The sequence below is a fragment of the Macrobrachium rosenbergii genome, chromosome 9 (assembly GCF_040412425.1).
Source record: "Macrobrachium rosenbergii isolate ZJJX-2024 chromosome 9, ASM4041242v1, whole genome shotgun sequence".
NCBI lineage: Eukaryota > Metazoa > Arthropoda > Malacostraca > Decapoda > Palaemonidae > Macrobrachium > Macrobrachium rosenbergii.
The window spans coordinates 26,750,826-26,774,590 of NC_089749.1; the positions used below are offsets into that span (position 1 = coordinate 26,750,826).

Consider the following 23,765-nt stretch of genomic DNA (forward strand, 5'->3'; position numbering starts at 1 on the left):
GCTTTCTCATCAGCCTGTCCTACACACTTCCAAAAAAAAAAAAGGAAAGTTAACGAAAAATAGGATAAATGCCTGATTGTACCCTCAGGGAAGGGAATTCAAAAACCTAAACAGTTGATTAGCGAGACAATATGCTGGCTGATAGTTTATTTTATGTGCACATGCTAATATGAATTTTTACAACCCATGAATTAGGTCAGTTTCGGTTGTTGAGGTTCACTGTCATATCTTTATGTAACAGAACTCAAAATGTTTTTTTAAACGTTATTTTTTGCTATCAAAAATACTGTTGGCATAATAACGTGGAAGTTTAATGCCAAATTTACCTGTTTTAGCACCATAAAAGCAGAATTCCATTAGCTCTAAATGAATAGGACCTAAGGTACACAGTTATTAGGCACCATTAAAATACACTCTCAAAGAGAGGGCATAACATGAATCCAAATAAACGAATATCTGTTGATAATAGTTTTCTCTCAAATCAGTTACAAGAAAACGACATGTAATGTAAACAATGCTGAAACAGGCAGCAGGAGATCATTTTCCAACATCTGTTATCTCGTCGCCGATCTTTATACCAAGTAGCAGAAATGAATTTTGCACATGTTCGATACAGTGATGCCGCGCAAGTGAGAACTTGGATAATTTAGGATAGTTCGCAGTGCTAGTTCTAGGAGGGAGCTAAACAAATTATCGAGTAGTTGTTCCAATATTGGGCGGCAAAAAACTAAAAGATCTCGGAAAACTTACTTGTGTGACACAGCCTTAACTACTGAAACTAACATCAGCTGCGTGCTAGAAAATATGTATACTATTGCGTAATTATATGAAGCAAGACTAATGGGCATTAACGAGTCAACCAAATAAATTTGAGGAAATTGTACGTCGATTAAGTTCCCAGATCTTGAAGAATTCTAATCAGTTTGTTAATAAACCTACTTAGTCACAACTGAACTTTTGAAAAATCTATTTAACACAATTATACTACGCAAAGAAGTCTTCCACAAAATTAGATATCCTATTTGTGTAGTGTAACGTCGGTAAAGTAGATGGCGCCACCTATTTTTCATGGACAACAGAATAAAGAACCCAGTCTGTCGTAATATATAACCTCTGTTCCATCGACCTTGCTTTTCCCCTCGCAGAAGAACTTTTAACAACTTTAAGTTCTGTTGGTGAAGGTGCACACTATTACTACCTACCAAGAATTTCATGTTGAAGGTGATTCTATTGATTACGGTTGGTGTTACTGTTGTACTCTGTTCAAAACTTCAGGAACGAGGTAAGCTAAAACGCTTAAGGCCTTGGGTTTTTTTTTCTGCCGTAGTTCGACGTTAATGGAATCTGTACGAAAAGGCTCTGTAGTGCGGTCCTGGTATTTAGCTTTGGTTGTGCTAAGACTGTTTGACAGTTCAGGAGGAGTTTCGTTTTATTCACTATGGCTGTCTTTTACAGACAAGCCTGCACATAGTAAATGTTAAGACCTTAAAGGATAGTGACTGTGAATGTCTAGTCGTGGTTTCTAGGTGCTCTGGCGTTCAGTAACCGGATTATATGTTGCCCTTCAGGAATGATCTGTTCTCGCGCTTAAAGCATTTGAGTCATTGAATGAAGTTCTTAGTGTTTGCTTATTGTGTAAATGTTTCAGTATTGAAGATTCTTGACTAATTGCACCCTCAGTCGAATGTAATTCATGTGGAGACAGTAATATTCGGTGTACTATAATTACTATGTGCTTGGTTACCTCTGACCTAATGTCAATTGACAGCTCAAGTCGTTTAGTTGGCCTTTGTCACATTCATGGTAATCCCAATTCTGAGAAATTAAACTGGGCCCTACTAAGAACAGGTTGTCGATGGTTAGGCTCCATGATTACGGTAGAGTTTGGAGGCAGCATATTGCTATAACGCCTTTCAGCGCAAGTAATTTTTTGCGGCCATTCTAAATTTGAATTTTAATATTCGATAAATAAACTTGCCCTTTTAATTCTACAAGTTTGTAATAAAATTTACCCGTGAAGGCTTCTTAGTACACTTTTCATTTTACCAGTATATAGTGATAACCAAGGTCCAGAGATATTCATGGTAGCTAACTCAACCTTTTAGGTAATGTGATTAGTGGCTCAAGGGTTTCCAGTGTGATTCAGTGCTGTTGGTATTTACTATATGAATGCTTTAAATATTAAGGGCTGTCGGTAAAGCCAGCACTTGATAATGTATACCATACAGTTTCTCTTGAGCATGCAATGTTTTATCTGGTAGACACTATACGGCGGATCTGTCGAGTTGTAATTCATATTTCTTGTAGGTTTTTGTCTCTACTAGTCTTGTCATGAATGTTAACTAAATGGTTTTTCTGAGATTCTAATTTCCTGGGCAACTTGTTTTGATGTTGTGCTCCAACGGGCAGTATTTTTAAGTACTTAATTTGTCCATGCTCCTGAGTGTAGTAAAGAACTCGGTTCTCATAATACATTTAGAGGAAATCGTTCAGCGACCGCTAATTTCCAATAAGCTGTGAAGTTTAATTTTTCAATCCTAAAGTACGCAAAGGCTACAGCTTTCAGTTAACCTCTTTAGATTTGACGTTCATTTTAATCTGTGTGCTGCGTGTCAGCAGTTAATTCAAGAAGCTTTTCAGATTGGGTCACTTTTATGAAGCTTGGGAGTTTAATCACGGCAAAAAGGTTCTGTGGGTACCAGAAAGCTCTTTCAGTGGAGTGGGAGCAGTTTAAAGCCTAATTTTTTCTATAGCACTAGCAGGTGTAAACGCTACATTATTTGCAAATAGTTAATGTGCAAACACAAACTACAAATCGCCAAAGAAGTAAAGTATGCCAGTTATCGTAGAACAAAGTTTGCCTTACATTTAACTTCGTAGAGGCACATTAGGAAACAGCTCATTTTTACCTTAAGGTACACTTCATATTGCCTTTGATTATTGATGATTAAGTCAATTTTAGCATGGTCCTCTTAATTACTCAGTCAGGTGTTATAAAAGTTTAGAGGGCTTTCTGACAAATTGCGGTAGGCTCTCGTGAAAGTGGCCGAAATTCACGTTCTAGCATTATTAATCGAAGGATTTAGGATGAGAAAAGTCAGTCATAACAGGCTGTCTCGAAAGTGCGGCTAAATAAACTGAACGCTGATATTTAATAAATACGATACTTGCTAATATTATTTGAGGAGCGATCCATACAGCGTATAGTAGGCTACTTGTGTATATACACTATGCATGGTTCTATGAAGGGAGTAGATTGAACACGGACTAGTTTTAATTTGTTGAAAAAATAGGACCCACCATAATGACGTGGAGTACTGTCAAAATTTGCAGGACGCACTGCAAATAAATGCTACACGTATATGACGAACTTATTATACAGAACTACTATAATGCATATTAAAGCATATGCCTTCGGCCCCTAGCTGCAACCCAATTTTCTTTTACTGTACTTTCATATTCTTCCATCTTAATTTCCACCCGCCTAACAAATGATTCATACTGCTCGTCGAGAAGTTTTCCCAACGATAACTCTGTTAATACTGATTCACCGTGACTGCCCGCTGTTCAGGGCTAAGATACCAAGTCAAAAGACTGTGGCTTCGAACCAGCACAGGATGGTGGCTACACCAAACGCGAGTCCAGTTTCTGATTTTACTACAAAAATAAACTGCGTAAAAACTTACCCAGGCTATACAATACTACGTTAATATGACAATATATGCAAAGTTACAACAATTTTAGGTTAATTCAAATTACAGCTGGGTTTACAATAAAGAACGAACACGTGGGGGCGGGAATCAGGACGCAATAGTTAGGTTAATTCACTGAAATTAGTTTGATCGAACCTATAAAAGGGTGTTACTTCGTGATACTTTACATATTGATACAAGGCTAAGGTGGGCATCGATCATATTGGATTAAAAGCGCTACAGTTACCGAACGCTTTACGGTCGATTCTAGCAGGATGGTGCCCGCGACACGCACAAAATACGTTTACCCTACGCGGTGCTAGAAGGGTTGAGTGAGGGCTAGGAGGAGTGGACGCTTCGACTTGGCTTCGCCGAAGAGCGTCCTCTTCAGAAATCTCATGGTTTTAACTACGTTACTGTAAGCAAATTTCTGCGTTCCATAACTCTAATTTACTAAACGTGTAGTGAATCCTCAACAATAAGATAGGTAATAAAGGAAATGGTAACAATTTCAAATCGGAACCATTATGTAAGTCGTTCACGTCAGTCCTTATCGTCCACGTAAGTCATTGTTTGTCTACTGATCTCTGAAACTGACTAGATGGAAGGTTTGTAGGCAAATACCTGCAGATTTTGTCGACAGTACAGCTGCGAGACTTTACTCCCTTTAGTTTTCAAACCTTTTACTGTCAATATCCATTTCAGCGCTGAATGGCCTCTCATAGGACCCAGTGCTTAGCCCTTGGCCTAAATTCTGTATTCAATTAAATTCAGTATTAAATCATATTAAGCACGTGTCATTAGGTGCTGCTCGTCACTTTGGTGTAATGACGTCCTACTTTTCACTGAACTTTTGCAGCACTGGAACGTCTTAGCCAGACGGACCCGCATTACTGATTAGGCACCAACGGCCGCACTATTAATTTCATTCTAGGTTCGCTTGTGCATCTTGTACCATGCGTAAGTTTAGTAGACCAAGTGAGTGGGTCAGAAAGTTACATTTTTAGGTAACACTGGACATCTTGTTCTCGAGTAATTAATGATCGACGCAATGTTCCAGTTCAGATTTTAAGGCTGATAGTTTGTATTTTTTGGATATTTTAAACCTTGCCTTTAGTAGGGTGTTGTGTGAACGAAGATTTGCAGTTAAAGTTGGTGGTATCGAGAAATCTCTCAATGTTCGTGTTCTATATGGTACGAAGGCGCACTTAACATTTCATATTTAATTTTATTATAAAATCCACGTTAGAAGGTGAGTGAAACCCGGGACTTTATTCTACATTTTCAAGTTCACACTGAATACAAAAGTTGACAGAGCCTTATACACAAAAACAGGATGGGCGGGAGGTTACAGTTTAAATTGGGGCAGCATGTTCTTTAAACAAAAAATGCAGGGACAGAGGATCAAGGGATAATCCAGGGTGGAGATTAACATTCCTGGTGGACGTAGCTTCAAAAGTTTCTAGCAGATTTTTTTCTGATGGTCGTTGACCTTGTAGATTGTTGATTATCCCAGTTCATCGTATGGCCTGTCTTAAGCCAATGGTCCGCAATGCCATTATTTGATAAACCTCTTGAAATGGCATGTTTGTGTTGGGAGCTTCTTACTCTTGGTCCTTGTGATGTTTGACCAATATAAATCTTAGTACGTTACTTACCATGAATACTGTATACAATATTGTTTGTATTGGGTGGGCTATTCTTAGTTTATTTCTCAAAATATTATACTTAAATACTAAATTAATAGCAATAGTTTTTAAAATGGGCACTGCAGGAATGAAATTAGGATGAAATGGTAAACAAAGAATATTCTAAAGTTCTTTGTTAACGCTGGTTGGACTGTAATATGTCTTTTTTTGCTTTATTTTTAGTTCAAAAAAATATGGAGGGTAACATAATGAATATTTTATAAATTTTAAACTCTTCCAAAAATTCAGGACTACAAATTTTAAGAGCTTAGATACATACTGGAAAATGTTGACACCTTAATTTGTTTAGCATGGTTAGAGTAAAAAATGGCTAATTATTCGTGGATTTCCTATATACTTTAATACGAAAATTGGTGTTATTTCTAATACCCAAGAGTCCAAAAATGGTTTCTTAAATACCTAAGACGTCCAAAAATGGTATACAATTATTTTCATATTCTTTTGTGAATTTTATGGATAGTACAAGATTTAAGAAATCAGGAATATTTACATTTTCTTTTACTATACAAAAATTATCGTCTAAATATCTAACCCATAACACCATAGAGAATAGATTTCTTGGGATAAGTCTACTCAAAGAATTCCATGTAAGTATTAAAAAGTGGCGAAAGAAGGTTCCCTATAGCCATACCAAATATTTGTTCATAAAAATTACCATTGAAAGTGAATTTACAGTTTTTTATACAAAGGGATATCAAAATAACAATGGTAGGTAATTCTAGATTATGCAAGTCCAAATGTGATAAATATTGAAGTCAATAGGAACTTGAGTAAATAAAGATATCACATCAAAACTGGTTAATTTGTCAGTAGTGGATAATTCAGTATGGGAAAGTCTAGCACAGAAACAAACAGTTTTGTAAATGGGAATTTGAAATAGTACCCAGAATAGGTGATAGTAATTTAACTAGATGTTTAGAGTTTTATAACTAATAGAACCGGTTGAACTCATAATGGGCCGAATAGGAAAATCTTTTATGGGTTTTGATTAATCCGCACACGTAAGGATGGGCCAATCGTTGGCACACTTTTGAACCGAATTCCTTCATAGTTTTTATTTTGGAATTGAAAGTTTTTTGACATCAGCTAATGAGTCTTTCCGTAGTTTTTGTAAGTACTAGAATCAGATAAGTTTTCCATTTTTCAACTTGGCTAATTTTATCCATTATTATAAAACGATTGGATTTGTCGGCTTTAGTAATGTGCAGACTTTTATCTTTCTAAGTTTCGTGACTTGCATCTATAAAACTTTTGGGAAATTCACTATTTTATTAGGTATTTGAAGTAAGCCGAAGAAACGACCTTTAAATTCATTGAAGGTGATACTTGTTTTTCTTTTCCAGTCTGGATATCAGATGTTTGTGCAAGAAATGTCATCACTAATATATTCTCAAGCACGCGTCCCTTCGTGCTGCACTGGAAATTTCACTTACTTTGTTTCACTTTGTTTGGTATTATGTACAGCCCTCCACAGGGATAATTCGTTCTCTGGCGGGCCTTGTACGTTTTCAAAATAAGGGGTTTCTTATATTTTATAATTCTTTGTGTTTTCTCGTCAGTATCTTAGCTCCAGCAGGATAGTCTATTTCTTTTTTTTTATTTGCTTATTAAATTGCCTAGAAGATTTAATCAAAGCTATGATCCGTATTATTTTTCACCTTTGACACATTCTATATATACTATGCACTTATTGCCATCATATGTTTTACGTTTAGCATCGCTATGACCTTTCTTTACACAACTTTCACACTTGATGTTGCTGGCACATTCATTTGATTTGTGATTTTCACCATTGGTCATTTCTACAGTTTGTTGCGCTGTGACCAAATTCCTGACATAGCATTGATAGGGCATGTAACAGTCGAATACTTTGCAACGGCTAGCCTATACAGTGTACACAATTTGTTACCTCTATCATAGATAGCCTTTCGTATTTGTGGTGTACATTTAATGATAGTGTTTTATTTGTCATCTTTGGCTTTCATTTTTACGATTTTCAGGTCATTTTCAGAAATGAGGCTACCTATCCATGGATTTTTTTTTTCAATGTTATCGACAATGCCATCTTCATCCTACGGGACATAGACTTTTATTTTTGGTTTAAGTTTACCTTTCTCATTTTTGCCTTTTAAGTTTTTCCTGTCTGGAAAACTTACAAATAAGTGTCCATCTCTTGTTGTTTTAACCTGTTCAACTGGCGCCGTTATTTTACTCATAATTTGTCGCTTTTCATTAGCTGCTGTGTTCTTTGTATAGTTGATCAGCACTTTTTTGTCTTTAGCGATTCAGCATAAGTTTTATCCATGTTTGTCATGGTCTTTACATCTATATCAACATTATAAATTTTGTTTTGGGTTTCATCTGTTGATCATTACGTCACTAGTTTTGAGCCGAATCCTGGATCAACTTTTTCTTTTTAAAGTTCATCTTCAGTGAGTTTGTTGTGTGTTCTTTGTTCAGGCCTCTCGCAGTTATTGCAGATGTACAATACGTTATCACTACGAAGTATGAGTGTGTATCCGACCTCGATGCTCGAACATTCATAATAAAACCATACGTCACACATTTCACAGCAAGTTCCTTCCTCATCCGCTTCCCCAGAGCAATGTCTGCAGGTTGCTGACACACTCGATTTGGGTTGACTCATCCTTCTCTAGACACGTCCTACCTGCACGAAAGCTATTCATGCTAAAATTTAGATTTTACTGATTTCAGGTTTCTTTAAGTATTACAATTTAAGATGATGAAGTTACTTCAAATTCTTTGTTTTACAGGGAAGAGACGTGGAGGGAAGGTATTCAGACGCACTCAGAATCAGTAGAGCATTTCAAACAGTCGATGTTATCATATAGCCTAAACGATTCGAAACATACTGCCCTAATCGTAGATTGTCTTATACTACGACACCCAGGTTACTTCATTCTTATGATAGTTCAAATTGTGATTATATCAGTACATTGCACTGTATATATGAACTAAAACAATATTAACTTAATGTTGGAGCATTCAATGTTCCTAGCTTGAAATACAGTAGTCAGATTGGCGTGATAATTTAGATACGCATATCTTCTAAAGGAAGTTTTCGCCAAATGTACTTTAAGATGAATAGGAATACTTAAGTTTAAAGTTAAGTATACCTTAGTTTAACCAGACCTTTGAGCTGATTAACAGCTCTCCTAGGGCTGGCCCAAAGGATTAGATTTATTTTACGTGGCTAAGAACCAATTGGTTACCTAGCAATGGGACCTACAGCTTATCGTGGAATCCGAACCACATTATAGCGAGAAATTAATTTCTATCGCCAGAAATAAATTCCTCTTATTCTTCATGTGCCGGTTGTAGATTCGAATGCGGGGCCAGCAGTGTGCTAGCTGAGAACGGAACCCACCCACCCAATGAGGAACTAGGAATACTTATGTGGATTTGTAGCCACTGACAATTATGGCTACATTCTCGAGTCCTTATTGGCTCGAACTGCACTGTATCAGAGCCGGGAAGAGACTGACTTCACGGCCGTCTTTTGACCAACACCAAACCTACGGCTAACCACCAGACAAACAACTGATACCGGTAGTTAAGCATTATTACATGTATACTTACAATTAAACACAAACAGCCAAGATAATGTTTCTCATTACTAAATACAAACACAACAAAACATATCTTCTATATAATACGCATTTCCACATTACATAAAACTACACCACAACTTGGGGAAAAGTACAATATCTCTTGTCGAAGTTTCGACATGCTCCCCCACAAGAAAACTTGTGCCTACGTTATTTACAATAGTCCTGTTCTTATCAGTGCCTTTCTGGCTTCTGCAGCTATTTGAGCAGTCCTTCAGCTTGGGCAGGTGCATAACTGAATGTCATCTGTTGCAGGATTAGTTCCCCTTATCTCCTGCCACACCTCTAAGGGGTATAACTTAGACAGGTCTCATAAGCTGGCTATGTGCTGTTCTTAGAGTATCCACTTTTGGGACCTTATCTCTCCCCATGTGTAACTTGATCACTTGGCCCAACTTCCACTTGCTCCTTGGCCCCTCGTCATGAATGAGGACAACTTACCCTATCCCGGGTAAGAGCCATGCACTATTCCTACTCAATGGGTCTCTTAGCGTTGTTAAATACTCCCTCTCCCATCTCTTCCACAAGTCGTGTCACAACTTGGATACATAGAGGAATCTCTCCTTGGTGAACTCTCTCCGTCCATAGGTATGGTCACCGGAGATCTCTTCCCAATTTACTAAAGCTTTCATCCAAGGATCAAGTGGTTAGGGGTTAAAATTTCCAACCGATTCAAATCCCCGGGTGTGTAACTTAATGGTCTCATTGAAAATTCCTTCCAACTTCAACACAGGTCATTTCATCAAAACTGAGCAAGGCTTTGCCTACGATCTTTTTTAGGCATGACTTAAGAAGTCCTATCAGTGTTTCCCATATAGCACAAGGTGCTCTCGCTGGAATGAACTTCAGTTACACTTTATATCTAACAGATATTCCTTTACCCTGGTATTCTCCGACATGGTCTTAAGGTATTATGATGCCGCTACAAACGTGATGGCATTGTCACTCAACACGAGTGCTGGGAAACCTCTTCTGCTACAGAATTTCCTGAAACTCTTGAACAAGTCACAGGACTGGTTGTCAACTAGCTCCACGTGTATGCCTCTGGTTATCGGGCACATAAATATGATACAGGCCTTCTCAGGGCTTTGTCCTTTTCCCTTGACCCATAATGAGCCGGTGTAGCCCATGCCTGTAGTATTGAAGGGTTGCTTACAATGCACCCTGAACTCTGGTAATGAAGGAACTATATTGGACCTTTATGGCCTCTCCTGCATTCTCCTACAAATAACACAATGGTGTATTATACTGTCAGTTTTCTTATCTGTGGGGTCCAGAACTCCAGTCTGACAATCGCCACAGTTGCATTTACACCCATATGAGCATTAGCGTCATCATGATTGTTCTTTAATAATTACCCGAGTAACATAGCAACTCTTCGGCAATAGTATGGGAAACTTAACAGATAAGGGTAACTGTGCAAGTTCTAGTCTACCCTTACACCTTATTACCCTGTTGTCCAGGTAAAGATTCAACTGCTGTATGAGAGCTGGTTTTGGTTTTCTTACCCCCTTCATCAAACTCTCGTATTCCTCTTGGAAAAATTCCCCCTGTATGATGGCAATGGTCTTATTCTTTGCCTCTTGGCGTTCTTCCAAGGTCAATTCACCATGCCTCTTCATACTGGTTGAACTCCTACAATTAATAAAAAATCACAGGATCCATGCTGTGGTTCTTTAGACCTTTTTAACCTTGCTGAATCTCTCTCAATTCAGCAAGTGAGTATTACCATTCAGGTTGTCCCCCAACAGTATTGACCAAAATGTTCTCTCCCCTACCCTGCGCAAGTGATCCACCAACCCATGACCTATCTATTGGCCAAGAGGAATTTTTTAACCAAGGGGGTCCCTCCCACCAGAAAGAACTATCTAAGATCATTTCTTTCGTTTTCCCATGTGTCAACCAGTCACTGGGATTATCATCTGTAGGCACATAAGACAAGACCACCTCTGGAATTAGTTTATTTCCTGTACTCTATTTTTCACAAACACAGGGAAAACACTTTTCGATGCTAGCCAACTTAGGGCGACTTTACTGTCCAACCAAACAGTCAGTTCTATAAACTCATCCTTCTCAAAGGATTCTTTAATAAATTTGGCCATTCTTGCTGCTAGCAACAATGCCATCAATTCAAGTTTCAGAACAGTTAATTCTTTAATGGGCGCTACTCTTGCCTTTGCCATCATTAAATAAGAGTTTTCGTTCTTAACTCTACAGGCTACACAACCATATGCTAATTCACTGGCATCGCAGATTGTGTAAGGAGTCCCCCTTTCCTAGGCTAGTATTCCTAGGAAAGAAAATATAAAGAATTTTTCTAAGTCTTTGGATAACTCGACCCATTGGTTCTGTAATGGGTCTGGGAGTTGTTCATCCCAATCCAGTTGCTGCTTCCACAAATTCTGCAGGTATATCCTTGCCCTAATAGTAATAGGTAGGAGCACTCCTAATGGATCGTAAATCTGTGCAACAGTTCTCAACACTTCTCTCTGTCTGGCTGGACTTATCTTAGTCTGTTGTAATGTCAAGGTATCTTTTTCTTTGTCCCAGTTCAGACCTAAGACCTGATGAGTTTTGTTCTCTGGCACTAATCCCATATGCTTTAGCAATAGTGCGAAGAGTCATTATTCATCCATTCTTTCAGATATAAATGTGCCTGTGCAAATATCTTATTTGCTTCAAAGAAAAAATTCTCTAGTTCATTATCACCATTGCTAGTGAACTACAAGTTATCTACATAGTCCTCTTTTTATCCTTTCTAAGTCGCCTTCTACCATAGACAGGTGTTTCTTAATAGTTGCGTTCAACAGAAAGGGAGAACATGTAGCTCCAAATGAAATAGCTCTAAACCTATACACTAACAATTTACTGTTAAGGTCTGTTGGATCTTCCAACCATAAAAACCTAGTATAGTCTCTATGCTCCTCCCTGAGTTGCACCATTAAAAATGCCTTCATTGTCACTAATACAAGCAAACGATTTTGTCTTTAACTGCAGCAGAACTTTGAGCAGGTCAGCTGTTGTGTGTGGTCCCATCCACAAACAATTGTTCAAGCTTAACACACCTTTCCCCTGTCTAACCGAACAGTCAAATACTATCCTAATAGGGGTTGTTGCACTGTCCTTTTTAACACCATGATGTGCCAAGAAAAAGTCTTCTGTTTTAAAATATTCCACTCTGTGTGAATCTCCTATCCTCCTTATCCTTCAGGATTTTCTGGTAGTGTTCTAGATACTGAGTGTCCTCCTGAAACTTGACACACTGTTGTTTTAAGCTGTTCAAAGCCATCCCAAAGTTGGAAGCTTATCTCCTTTTATTGCTCTTACAAGTCAATGCCACAACATAGTTTGTCAATTTCAGAATGTTATAGTACTGAGTTCTCTAATACCTTCCGTTCCTGTTCCGTTATTTCACTGCAGTCAATACCTAAATGATTTAAACTCCATAAAATTTCAAGATCTTCCCAAGGATCCTTTAATTTAGTAGCCCCTTCAGCCGTAATTATGTCATTGGTCTCCACTGCCAGTTTTAATATGGAAGCACAAGTCTCCTTGGTGGGCCAGTTTCAAAATGGAAGCACGAGAGTCCTTGGTCGGAGGAGAACTGCATGTTCCGGTTACCACGTAACCAAATATGGTTGGTAGCAATATTAAATTTTCAAATTACCTAAACCTTGGGTGTAAGATGCTGTACACATTTTCAACCCCTATTAACAATTCATTAGGCGATTTGTTTCTTTACGGGTAGATCAAAATCTTTATCAGCCAAGCTGATTTTCGTTTTACACAATGACCTTAAGTTCTTGACGCCGAATTTTTGTATATTCTGGTAGCTCATCTACCACTATACAATCCATATTTATTCATCTAACTTGATGAGGTACAGCGATGTTCACCATTTTATATTCCTTAACTGGTGTAGAAGTTAAGTAACTCCTCAATGATATATTTTCAACTCCCTTGCTTTTATAGTGGAGTCCCTCAAGAGCGGATTTCTTTATAAATCTCTCAGAACAGGTATCTAACAACCCTCTTTCACACAATGCGACCTTTTTTACCCTTTAGGGTTATTGTGGCTGTAGGTAAGATAGACTTCTTAGTAGTCTTATTTCCCTGTCCGGTATTTGTCAGAGAGAGTGAGTTCCAACTTGTACCGTACCTACCTTAGATGTATTTGTTTGGTTTCGATTGCATATAGCACTGTCTAACAGTGCAGCCTTTATCACAACCTTGCCTGTCACAGTCGGAACTGAAGTGTTTACTGGATGCGCATACAAAACACAAACCCAGAGTTCTGAGTCGTTCTATCTTTTCTCCTCTCTGGTTACATAGGATTTACAATGTGTCCATATGTGGTTGCTTGTGCAAAGTGCACATCCTTTAACCTGGTTTACCTTGGCTTTGTTCGTACTTTAAGCCTTACCGGATTTTTTTTTTTTCTCTCTGGTTCAGTCTGTGGAAAAGCCCTCAAATTGTGTATTTCCTAAAGATATTTTTTAAAGGAGTCAAATTTCAGCCAATCTTCTCCACACCATTTTATTATTTCACACTACTTGGTAGTTTGGTGTAGAGCAAGATGGTATACAATTCACTCAATTCCAGCCTTTCACTCTCCAGTGATCTCATGCAGCATTTGAACTGTGCTCTAAAACCTTGTAGCAGATTCTGCATCTGCCTTGGGAGTCTCGGTTTGGAAGAGTCATAACTAAATGCAACTTTATTTTGTCTTTTCTGCCATAGGCTTCTTTCAACAGGCTTACTGCCTGTAAATATTTATCTTCTAATTTAAAACCAGTTATCAGTTTCAGAGCCTCGCCTTCCAATAGACCCTTCAAATAAGAAAACTTTTGTATATTTTCAAAATCAGTACATTGGTGCACTGATACTTCATAACGTTCTCAAAATGAATTCCATTCAGATACATCACCATCGAAATGTTTGGGGTCTAATTTGGGTAACTTCACAGTAGATTTAACAGGCAATACCGGTGCACTAGATTCACCTCTTACAGCTAGAAGACTTGTGGAGGAGTTTAGTCTATGAATTTCAGTGCCTACCTTTAGGCTATATTCTACTTGATTCATAATTTGGTCAGGTTGTCCTCCAGGATCTGTCATATCCAATATTTTGTTATCCAATTCCTAGACTTTGTAATTATTCCTGCAAGGAGTCTCTCAATAATGAAATACTATTGGTATCACTTGCATCAATAGTGGTTTCAACCTTTTTTGACCAGCTAGTTATCACAGACTTAAAACCCCCGTCTCCTCTTTAATTCTTCTAGGTCTTAGCCTATAATTTACCAACACCAAATACACAACTTCTTAATTACTAGAAGTGTGTAAACTGCCAGCGCCCATTAAAAAATTAACTGTTCCAAAACTTGAGTTGATGGCATTGTTGCTAGCAGCAAGAATGGCCAAATTTATTAAAGAATCCTTTGAGAAGGATGAGTTTATAGAACTGTTCGTTTGGTTGGACAGTAAAGTCGCCCTAAGTAGGCTAGTATCGAAAAGTTTTGTGTGTTTTTCACAGAGTACAGGAAATAAACTCTCTAATTCCAGAGGCGGTCTTGTCCTATGTGCCTACAGATGATAATCCCAGTGACTGGCTGACACTTGGGAAAAGGACAGAAATGATCTTGGGTAGTTCTCTCTGGTGGGAAGGACCTCCTAGGTCACGGCACCATTTTATTCCGACTCACTCGGAATAAGTTGAGCATTTCAAACAGTCGGTGTTATCGTATAGCCTAAATGATTCGAAACGTACTGACCTAATCGTAGATTGTCTTAAACTACGACACCCAGGTCACTTCATTCTTATGATAGTTTAAATTGTGATCATATATACAATGCAATGCATTGATATAAACTAAAACGATATTAACTTACTGTTGGTGCATTCAATGTTCTTAGCTTAAAATACAGTAGTCAGATTGGTGTGAGCACAATCTCTATTTCACGACCCTCATCCAAAGCACACATCAATTAAATTCTCCTTACTTTTAGATATGCATATCTCCTAAAGGAATTTTTCCCTAAATCTACTTTAAGATGAATAGGAATACTTAGTGGATTTGTAGGCACCGACAATTATGGCTGCATTCTTGAGTCCTTATTCGCTCGAACTGCACTGTATCAACCGTCTTTGACAGACGCCAAACCTTCGACTAACCACCGGACAAACAGATACCGGTAGTTAAGCATTATCACACGTATACTTGCGATTAAACACAAAGAGCCAAGACAGCGTTTTTCATTACTAAATACAAACACAACAAAACTTATCCTCCTCCTACATAATACGCATTTCCACTTTACGTAAATTTAAAGAGAATACGGTACATAAAACTCTACCACAACTTGCAGAAAAGTACTTTCTCTCTTCTCGAAGTTTCGAGAGAAGGTGCGTCTTGATTTATTGCTGATTTAATAAACTATAGTGTAGTACATTACTCAGAATTGTTTGACAGCTTGTTTTAAAGCTATTCAGGTCTGTTTTTTATAGAATTTGTTAGCTGTCCTCTAAATATAGAGATGTAAGAATAGAAATATTTCGTGATAGGTATGCTGTCTCTAGTAGGAACAGTTTGTCATATACATTAAGTGGAATAGCAGCTTAATTTTCTCTGTTAATTCGTTGGCATCTCGATAGATTCTCCTTTGAAGGAAAAGCAATGTTGGAGTGTACTATGAGAGTTGCGTTTTGCAATTCCGGTCGGGGCCAAGTAGTCTCTTAAAATACTAGTTTCTAAGGCTTTGTTCCATGTATTTTTCCACGAAAAAGTTTAATCTGAACTCTTCCGAAGACAAAGGGCTTTGCTTGTAAGTTTTAGCTTTAGGGTTTAGCTTTTGTACTATAGTGCATAGTAGAGTATTTGCTGCATAGCATTTTATATTTTTAGCGGTCGTTCGCAAATCTGTGGTAGTTCTTTCCTTTCATAAACCAAAAAAGTAACCACGTGAAATTGTACTGAGGATATTAAAAAAATTAACCACGTGACATTGTACTGAGGATATTGTAGATTCTAGAGCACTAGTTATTGCTAGGTAATTTCTCCCAGGTTGACCTTTTCCTAATTTGGTTTGAACATAGGGTAAAAAAAAAGTATTCTAAGGTCTTATGAAGCACAGTTTTGCATAGGTTATATTGGCCTACAGATTCCGAATAGAGGCTTGAACTATCTACAATTTTGACGTTACTCGTGATAAGGGACGCTTACTTAGCAAACGTAGCTTGTTATATACCGCTTGCTGATGAGAATTTTTGAAGTGCGTAGTATCACCGGTTCTGTTTTATTCACTAGGAATTTTTCCTGGCGTAAGTTTCAGTATTCAGCAAAGGTTGGAAAAAGTAAATATGAAAGGTATATTGGTGAATGGTGTTGCGTTTGGGTGGTATTCATAGCCTCTTTAGTGAGTTTTTGGATATTGAAATAACGGAAATTAAATTAAATACTATTTAATTTAAATTGCTTGCGGTATGTTTGATATAAGGTAGTAATCGACCAAAGATCCTTGCACCACAGCGCTGGACTTCATAGGTATTATCCAGCTTAGGCTGACCTGTATGTTTTAATGTTTTATCTGTTTTAATGATCCAATTTGATCCATAACGTATGAAGCCTAATTCTTCCTTTGTGTATTTCAGAGTTCTTGTTCTGCAGCCTTTTCAAGAGATATCCTTCACTGCTTCACTGTTCACTTGCAACCATTGCATGAGGTATTCTTAGCTGCTTCACTGTACACTTGCATAGTATTTTCAAGTATGGTGCACTGTAGGCATTACTAAAGGTGGTTTATAGCTACACCCACTTCGTTTTACTTCTCCTCCATTCCCGCTCCCCACCTCCATTCCCGCTCCCCACCTCCATTCCCGCTCCCCACCTCCATTATGCTGTCCAACCACTCTACTCCCTCTTCACTGTCTCAATCGCTGAGTGGCGGAAGTGTCCCAAAGCTTAGCCTATAGCCTAATTTCCATAAAACAATGGGGAATATGGGATTTGGTAGTATAGAATTACTAAACAGTGATCTGACAATAGCTGTTAAAACTACTTGTAAAATGGCAGTTAACGTTTATATAGAAGAAATTATTCATTAAGTGGTGTTTTGAGTGGTGTAGGCTTTCAGTGAAGTTTTCCTTTTTCTTAGAAATTAGCTCTAGTGCTCAAAGTGGTTTGCTTTGCTGGAAGGTATCAAAATTCATGAATACATTTTATATATTAAAATCCCTAAAATTTCAGCATTTTTACTGACAAATTTAAAAATATCAGCTGGAGAGGTAATAATGTGTATCCTAATTTTCAGGTCCAGATTGTGTTCTAGATTGTGTTCGAAAGAAGTATCGCCGTTGTACTTAAACTCGACCAACCTACACTGGTTTCTTCTATAGAAGTTTTGAGAAGTGATAGACAAGCAGAAGTTAGTGACAGTAATTTTTGAATGGATTGTTGTTGAACCTGATGCTCTAGTAAACTATTACTGTACTAATGCTTTCCTTTAACCTTTCCGTTTCATTGAATGTATATCCTCCACTGATGTAAGTTGAATAAGTTTAGTGGCAATTTAGTGATCTGAATTCCATACATTAACATTGATCTCAAGGGACTCTAAATATAATAACAAAGTCGCAGAAACTTTTTTGTCTACATAAGGTATTCCGACTTCATATTGCTAGGGGATCTTAGTTCCACATGAAAGTAATTTAAACATTGGAATTACCTTGCACAATTACGTTAATTTAATTACTTATGAAAAATTTTCTAACTCTAGTCCTTAACATTCTTAGTTCTTTTAATCACAAAGCTCTTAAGCAAAATAAATTTAATGTGAATGCAACTATGCTGCAAAAAAGAACTCATTTTTTTGTTGCCCCGTACGTTATTACACACAGTTTCAGACGTATAACACAATCATAGAATTTAGGTCAAGTTTTACTTTACCATTGCAGACGGTCAAGGTTTGGCCCGCTTGTGCTTAAATGCCCATTCTGTAGAAATTATCACTTAGCATATTCAAATGAAATGCTTGCATTTCACTGTAGGTGGATATTGCTCATTTAGCGAAAATCTAAGTAAATACTTCCATATTCTGTGGTAGTGTGTATAACTGCAGTGTATATAATATAAAGATTGAACAGCAATAGGTTTAAAAAATACTTCGTCATAAAATCTACGACTATGGTAAATGGCTCTGGAACATGGGGTAATGTTCGCTCTTGTGTAAGTACCTTGTAAACCAGTGTTCCTTGCAACACTTACTATGCACAAATTGAAAAGAAGCTAGAGTACTATAGTATTTTAAAGGAACTTGTGAAATAACTAATGGACTAGTTTAAATATTAGAGGAGAGACTGTTTTATATTTATTGAAGAGTTCGGACAGTCACTTGAAGGAATGGACAAGTGACTTACTGAGCTACTTGACTTAGATGGTTAAGTAGACCAAACTCTGCTTCGGTTTAGTGAAGACCGCTGCTAATTTAGCTGCTTAGTCGTCCGGAAAATTTCATTGGTTGTGTAGACCCAAACCTTGTATCAGTTTACTGAAGATGCTGCTAATTTAGCTACTTCGTCGTCCGGAAAGTTTCATAAGTTAGCCAGAAGGGATTCGTTGTTGCACAAATTTAGATGTGAGGATGGTAGCTCATGCATTGTTGGTTACTGGCTTATACTGAGGATTTTCTTAACCTTTTGCGGTTTTCAGTGTTGTACGTTAAGTTACGCAAGATGCATGACAGGGCTACAGTGGTTTTGAGTTATTTCAGACTAGCTAGTTTTTGGGAGATTTTAGCATGGTTAGCTAAAACTAAAGACCAGCTAAAGCTAACCAGAAGACCGGTTCAAATGAAGAATTCTTAAGCCATATTGTAATCTAGAGGAGTCAGTTTTAAGCCCCACTAGGGTTTTCGTGAGGCGCAAGAGTATTCTTTAATGCAGCCAAGTCAGAGGAAAGCAAAAATATCGATATGATCTCAAGCCACACCAAATTGTCCGTATACACAATCTTTATCAGCGTAGTAGGGTTGGCTGCTCTCAAAACTCTAGTATGGGTTAATTTTTGATAGACATTATTTTGTAAACTAAAATATGTAGATACTAAAATATGTAGATGCTAAAATCTGTAGACATCATAGTTCATAGTATTGCATGGTTAAGAGTTTAATGCATTTTCCATTTTTTAATTTACTTTTTCAATCTAACGTTGGTTTAACTGGTCCGGGTCCCACCTATGCATTAATCAGAGGAATGCAGTAAACTCCTGAAGTGTTGTCTACTCGAGAGGTCGACTGAACACTTTCCTATCTTACTAGGATAATGACTGCACATCCTTAGCAGTCAACAGTCTCAACTTTCAAGGTTTATCGATCATAAGAAAACCCAATGGTGGCTTAACAAGGTTATTGTGATTTAAGGATAGATCATAAGACTTTCCTGGTATAAAGTGACATTTTGAATTAAGGAGTAATCTGATTGTGTAACTTGTCAAAAACCACAAATTTCATAGGTCCTAAGAATAAAGAACTGCATTTCCTTATGAATAGCAAAACACACTACTTTTGCCTGAAAAAGGAGCGCTGTGTCCCCTACATTAAAGGATTCCTCAAGATAGTTATTTATACTTGAAACGTACATTAATGTCCTTATGCAGTGTTTACGGATGAGTGGTTTGAGCCTAGAAGAGAGGGGTGTTATTCGAGCAGGTAGTACCACTCCATTTAGTCTTCATCTTTTGACGACTGACCCATGGTTGCAGATTCTCATTATGGGATCTCTTTGAAGTGGGGTAAGGCAATTTGTGCACCTCTTTTCGGTGCACTGTAGGCATTACTCGAGGTTCTTTGCAGCGTCCCTTCACCCCCGGCAGCAACACCCGTTCCATTCCTTTTACTGGACCTCCTTTCATATTTTCTTAAGTCTTACTTCCTAACATTTTTGTAGTGCAACAGCTAAGTTTTTCTCCTTTTAAAACCACTATAATCTCAATTTCCTTTTCGGTGCTGAATGACCTCGTAGACCCCAGCGCTTGGCCTTTTGGCCTGAATTTTATATTTCAGAACATTATGGGAACCGAAACAGGTGCACTTAACGAGTGAGATTTAGTTATAGTACCTCAAGATTCTAAATTTTCACAACAGAACTAAACACGGGGAAAACATGTCAGTCTGTCTCACTTGTTGCACAAGAAATGGTGTACACTAAAACTTAATATTTTTTGGAGACGCGTATCCTGAGAATTTTGATACTGCAACTATTTTTAATGTTCCCAGTTTTAGCTAAAGCAGCAGTCACACATCTTGGTGGTTGGAATATTCTATAAATTTGTGGCTAGATCTTCGTATTAATTTCTGGTATGCTCATTGTAAAATTTAAGCTTATCAGGATTCATTATCACACTACAGATTTTACCAACCACACAGTACTGTTAATTCAGTCATCCAGTCTCGTTAGGTTCAGTAAGATTTCTTAGCTTTTTTCAGCGGTAATCAAATTAAGGTCGATTCAAGGCATGCAGCTGAATAGTTCGAACTTGAGAAAGGAAGTCGTAATGGTGCAAATATTTTGCTGAGCGGGCTCATGGTTGTCAGTTTCTCCGTAACTAGTATAATTTTTTCCCGTTCTTGGTGGTTTGACTTAATGGAGTTTTTGGGCTTGTAGTATTTCGGCTTGTAGCATTTAGTTTTAACAACGAAGTCGGTAACTTGCCTTGTAAGGAATATAGTAATAACTACTGTAGGTGATAACTTTCATGCAACTAACTTTCTTGCAACTACTTTCTTGCACTTAATGTCCGCAAGGAACGATATTTCAGTGGATCCAAGAATTATAAAGTGAACCAAGACGTAAAAATTGCCATGTAGACAGGCGGGTTTAGAAATATGGATTAAAAAAAAAAAAGCGAAAACGTAACATTGGTAAATTAAGGTTCAAATATGTATAACCAAGCCACACGAAAACTGATGCTTTTGGTTCCTGTAACAACATAAAATTTCTCGTACAATAAGGGAATTTATTGGTTATGTATTTTACCGAGTAAAATTTCCTTCTCTTAGATAGCTATACTTTTACTATTTTTCACTGTTAGTGGGGCGAGTAAGTGTTCAAAATTGTGGGCATAAATTGAACAATATTTGAATCCGATAATAAGCTTTAAATAAGGATTTTAACTTTATTCCCTTATACGCTACGTCTGGTTTATCACGACTGCATTGATGTTATAACGGTGTTTCTAATTTCATTTTTTTTTTTCAGGGAAAAAAGATCTCTCCCCATCTGTGAATGCCTTATGGATGGCTGGACGTCTCGTTGTGTGTGGTGGTGAAGTCTGAAATCCCATTCCCAGAAGTGATGCCTGTCTTGAGTTTATACATCTGTTGTCTTAAAGAGTGAGTGTCTAGTTTTACAAGTTTACAAACTATCATAAAAATAGAATTAAGTATTACTTTCTTGAGGTATCTTTTTAATAATCCACAGCAATTAAAGTACTTTCAAATTTAATGTCAAATATCGTTGTAAAGTGAATCCTCATAGGGCAGTGATAATTTTTTTTAATGTACTTAGAATGTTTTTGGATTAAAACCTTATTTCAGTTAAGGACAGAAGCAACTATGTTGCCCAGAAATTTCAAAGAATGTGTAGAATGTCTCATAGTTATGGACACAGCCGTAACGATTTCAGAGAACACCAAAGAGAAAGTCTGGCAGAACAAAATACCTTTCCTGAGTGAGCACAGATATTATATAGTTTGTGACAGAACGGCTTTGAAACAAGGACTGGCTTGGACAAAACTGTGGTTTGTCACATTTTTAGTTAATATAAATCTGTGTGATCTCTACAAGCTAATCAAGTGTTATTGTAAATCTCTACAAGCTAATCAAGTGTTATTGTAATTCCTATCACTGACCCAGTTTACCATAAATTACAGAAGTCAGTTTTCAGCAGAAAACTGAGTTAACTAAAGTAGGCTACTGTTTCTAAATCCACTGTGGTCATGGAAAGATGGATTTGTAATCAGATATTCTTCTGCATCCGTCCCAATTTCCTTTAAAATTAATGACTGCTCATTAATACAGCTATGAATTAAAAACACATTTTTGGGTTGTACACAACTACAGTATCTCTTGACTAAAATGACTTAATTAATTTTCCAGACATGGCGAGGTTAAACATCGACACCGATGAAAGATAAAAAACCCTTCATTCCTTGAGTCAACAGAAAAAATAAGCTGTAAGTAGTAGTGTCTGTTAATATTAAAGCAGTAAGGAAATGTAGTAGAGTACGGTAAGTGAAGGTAACGTGATTTCAAAGTTTGTCGATATCGCAATTTAAGTATTACTAAGCCTTTCAATAATTGCATTATGATAGTCAAAAGAATTCGCTTTTGTGGTAGCTGATGAGATATGGATTTGAAATCTAATTTGTCTGAATAATTAAAAATGTTTTCATTATTTAAACGAACTTTAGGTTACGTTTTTTTATTGTCTGTTGTCTAAATTTTAAAATACAATGTGATTCATATAAATGTATAAAAAATTTAGTGATAAACCAATTGCTTCTTCCTACAGGAATTCCTTCCCGTAATGGTGCTCTCTAGTATTGTTCTAGCAACGGGAGTAGATCCAGTTCTCTACGTGAACAAATTTGTATTCTTCGTCTTCAACTAAGTAGGAATTTTGCTGTGTGGTATGCTTCAAATATGAATGCAGAGGAGCGAGGGAAGACTGTAGAGCGAGAGGAACTTCGGTAGACAAAATAGCATCTTGACGTTGGTGATGGAGACCGGGGCCGGTGTACTTGCTTAATCTGTGGAAAAGGATGAAGTATATAAAGCTGCGATGTGGTGCCGGGTTCTTGTACGGAAAGACAGAGGAAATGGGAAAAATCATTTTTTTATTGTTTATATACTACTTCATTTATAATGATAAACCATCGTTTTTGTTAATAATGATAAACCATCGTTTTTGTTAAACTGTAAAAGCTCCGTGAAACTAACTTAATTGGGGAATAAAATTTATAATACTAAATCTATATACTCCATGTTGTTACTGTTCCTTTAAAATACCAATTTTTAAAACTATGCAATTTGCAACTACGTTTCTGAGACGAAGTATTAAGGAAATTCTCATTTCTTACCATATTTTGCACCTGATGAGAAATATAAGTATATATATACGGCTCCAAGAAATTGGATTAAAAACCGATAATTGAAGCCTTCATTTCTTCCAGCTATGTTCATCGGTAACAATTCTCTTCACTTCAACCCGCAGTTAGCTCTTGTTTAGTAAGTTGCAGAATCTTGCAGGTTAACATAAAAGCAAAACCTTCTTGCCACGTGCAAAACCTTCTTGCCACGTAGAACACATTATCAAGAAATCCTCTTCGTTTTTTTTTTTTTTTTTCAGCTCAGACCATGAGCAACGGACGTATTTGTAGTGTAGTTTCCTTTCTCCCTACTATTGTCCACCTAATTAAAGATACAGAAAGCGCCATAAGAGGAAATAGAAATTTTCTAACTTGAGTGAAGATGAAGACTGTAGCACTTTTACTAGCAGTATTAATCCTGCATTTTGAACATTTCATCTGGCAACATTTTCAAAAAATCTCTAGTAGCAAAATTTTATCAATGATTGATTTTCCTTATATAATGGATGTTTGATTTTCCTTATATAATTGGATGTTTGCCGCTCAAGGTCCCAAAATTGAAAGGAAACTCTGAAAAGGACAAAAATCAGTC

The 23,765-nt window shown here is 37.1% G+C and overlaps 1 long non-coding RNA gene across 2 annotated transcripts; it reads left to right on the forward strand.

Annotated features, from left to right (window-relative positions):
* Positions 1-989: 989 nt before the first annotated feature.
* On the forward strand, positions 990-23,061 carry LOC136841642 (uncharacterized). 2 transcript variants are annotated; one of them, XR_010854051.1, is made up of 6 exons: positions 990-1,282; positions 16,681-16,752; positions 17,340-17,453; positions 21,283-21,416; positions 22,182-22,312; positions 22,597-23,036. It is a non-coding gene; the product is annotated as an uncharacterized lncRNA (long non-coding RNA). The 2 variants fall into 2 exon arrangements; XR_010854050.1 differs by having other exon boundaries at positions 1,101-1,282; positions 22,182-22,258; positions 22,597-23,061.
* Positions 23,062-23,765: the final 704 nt, after the last annotated feature.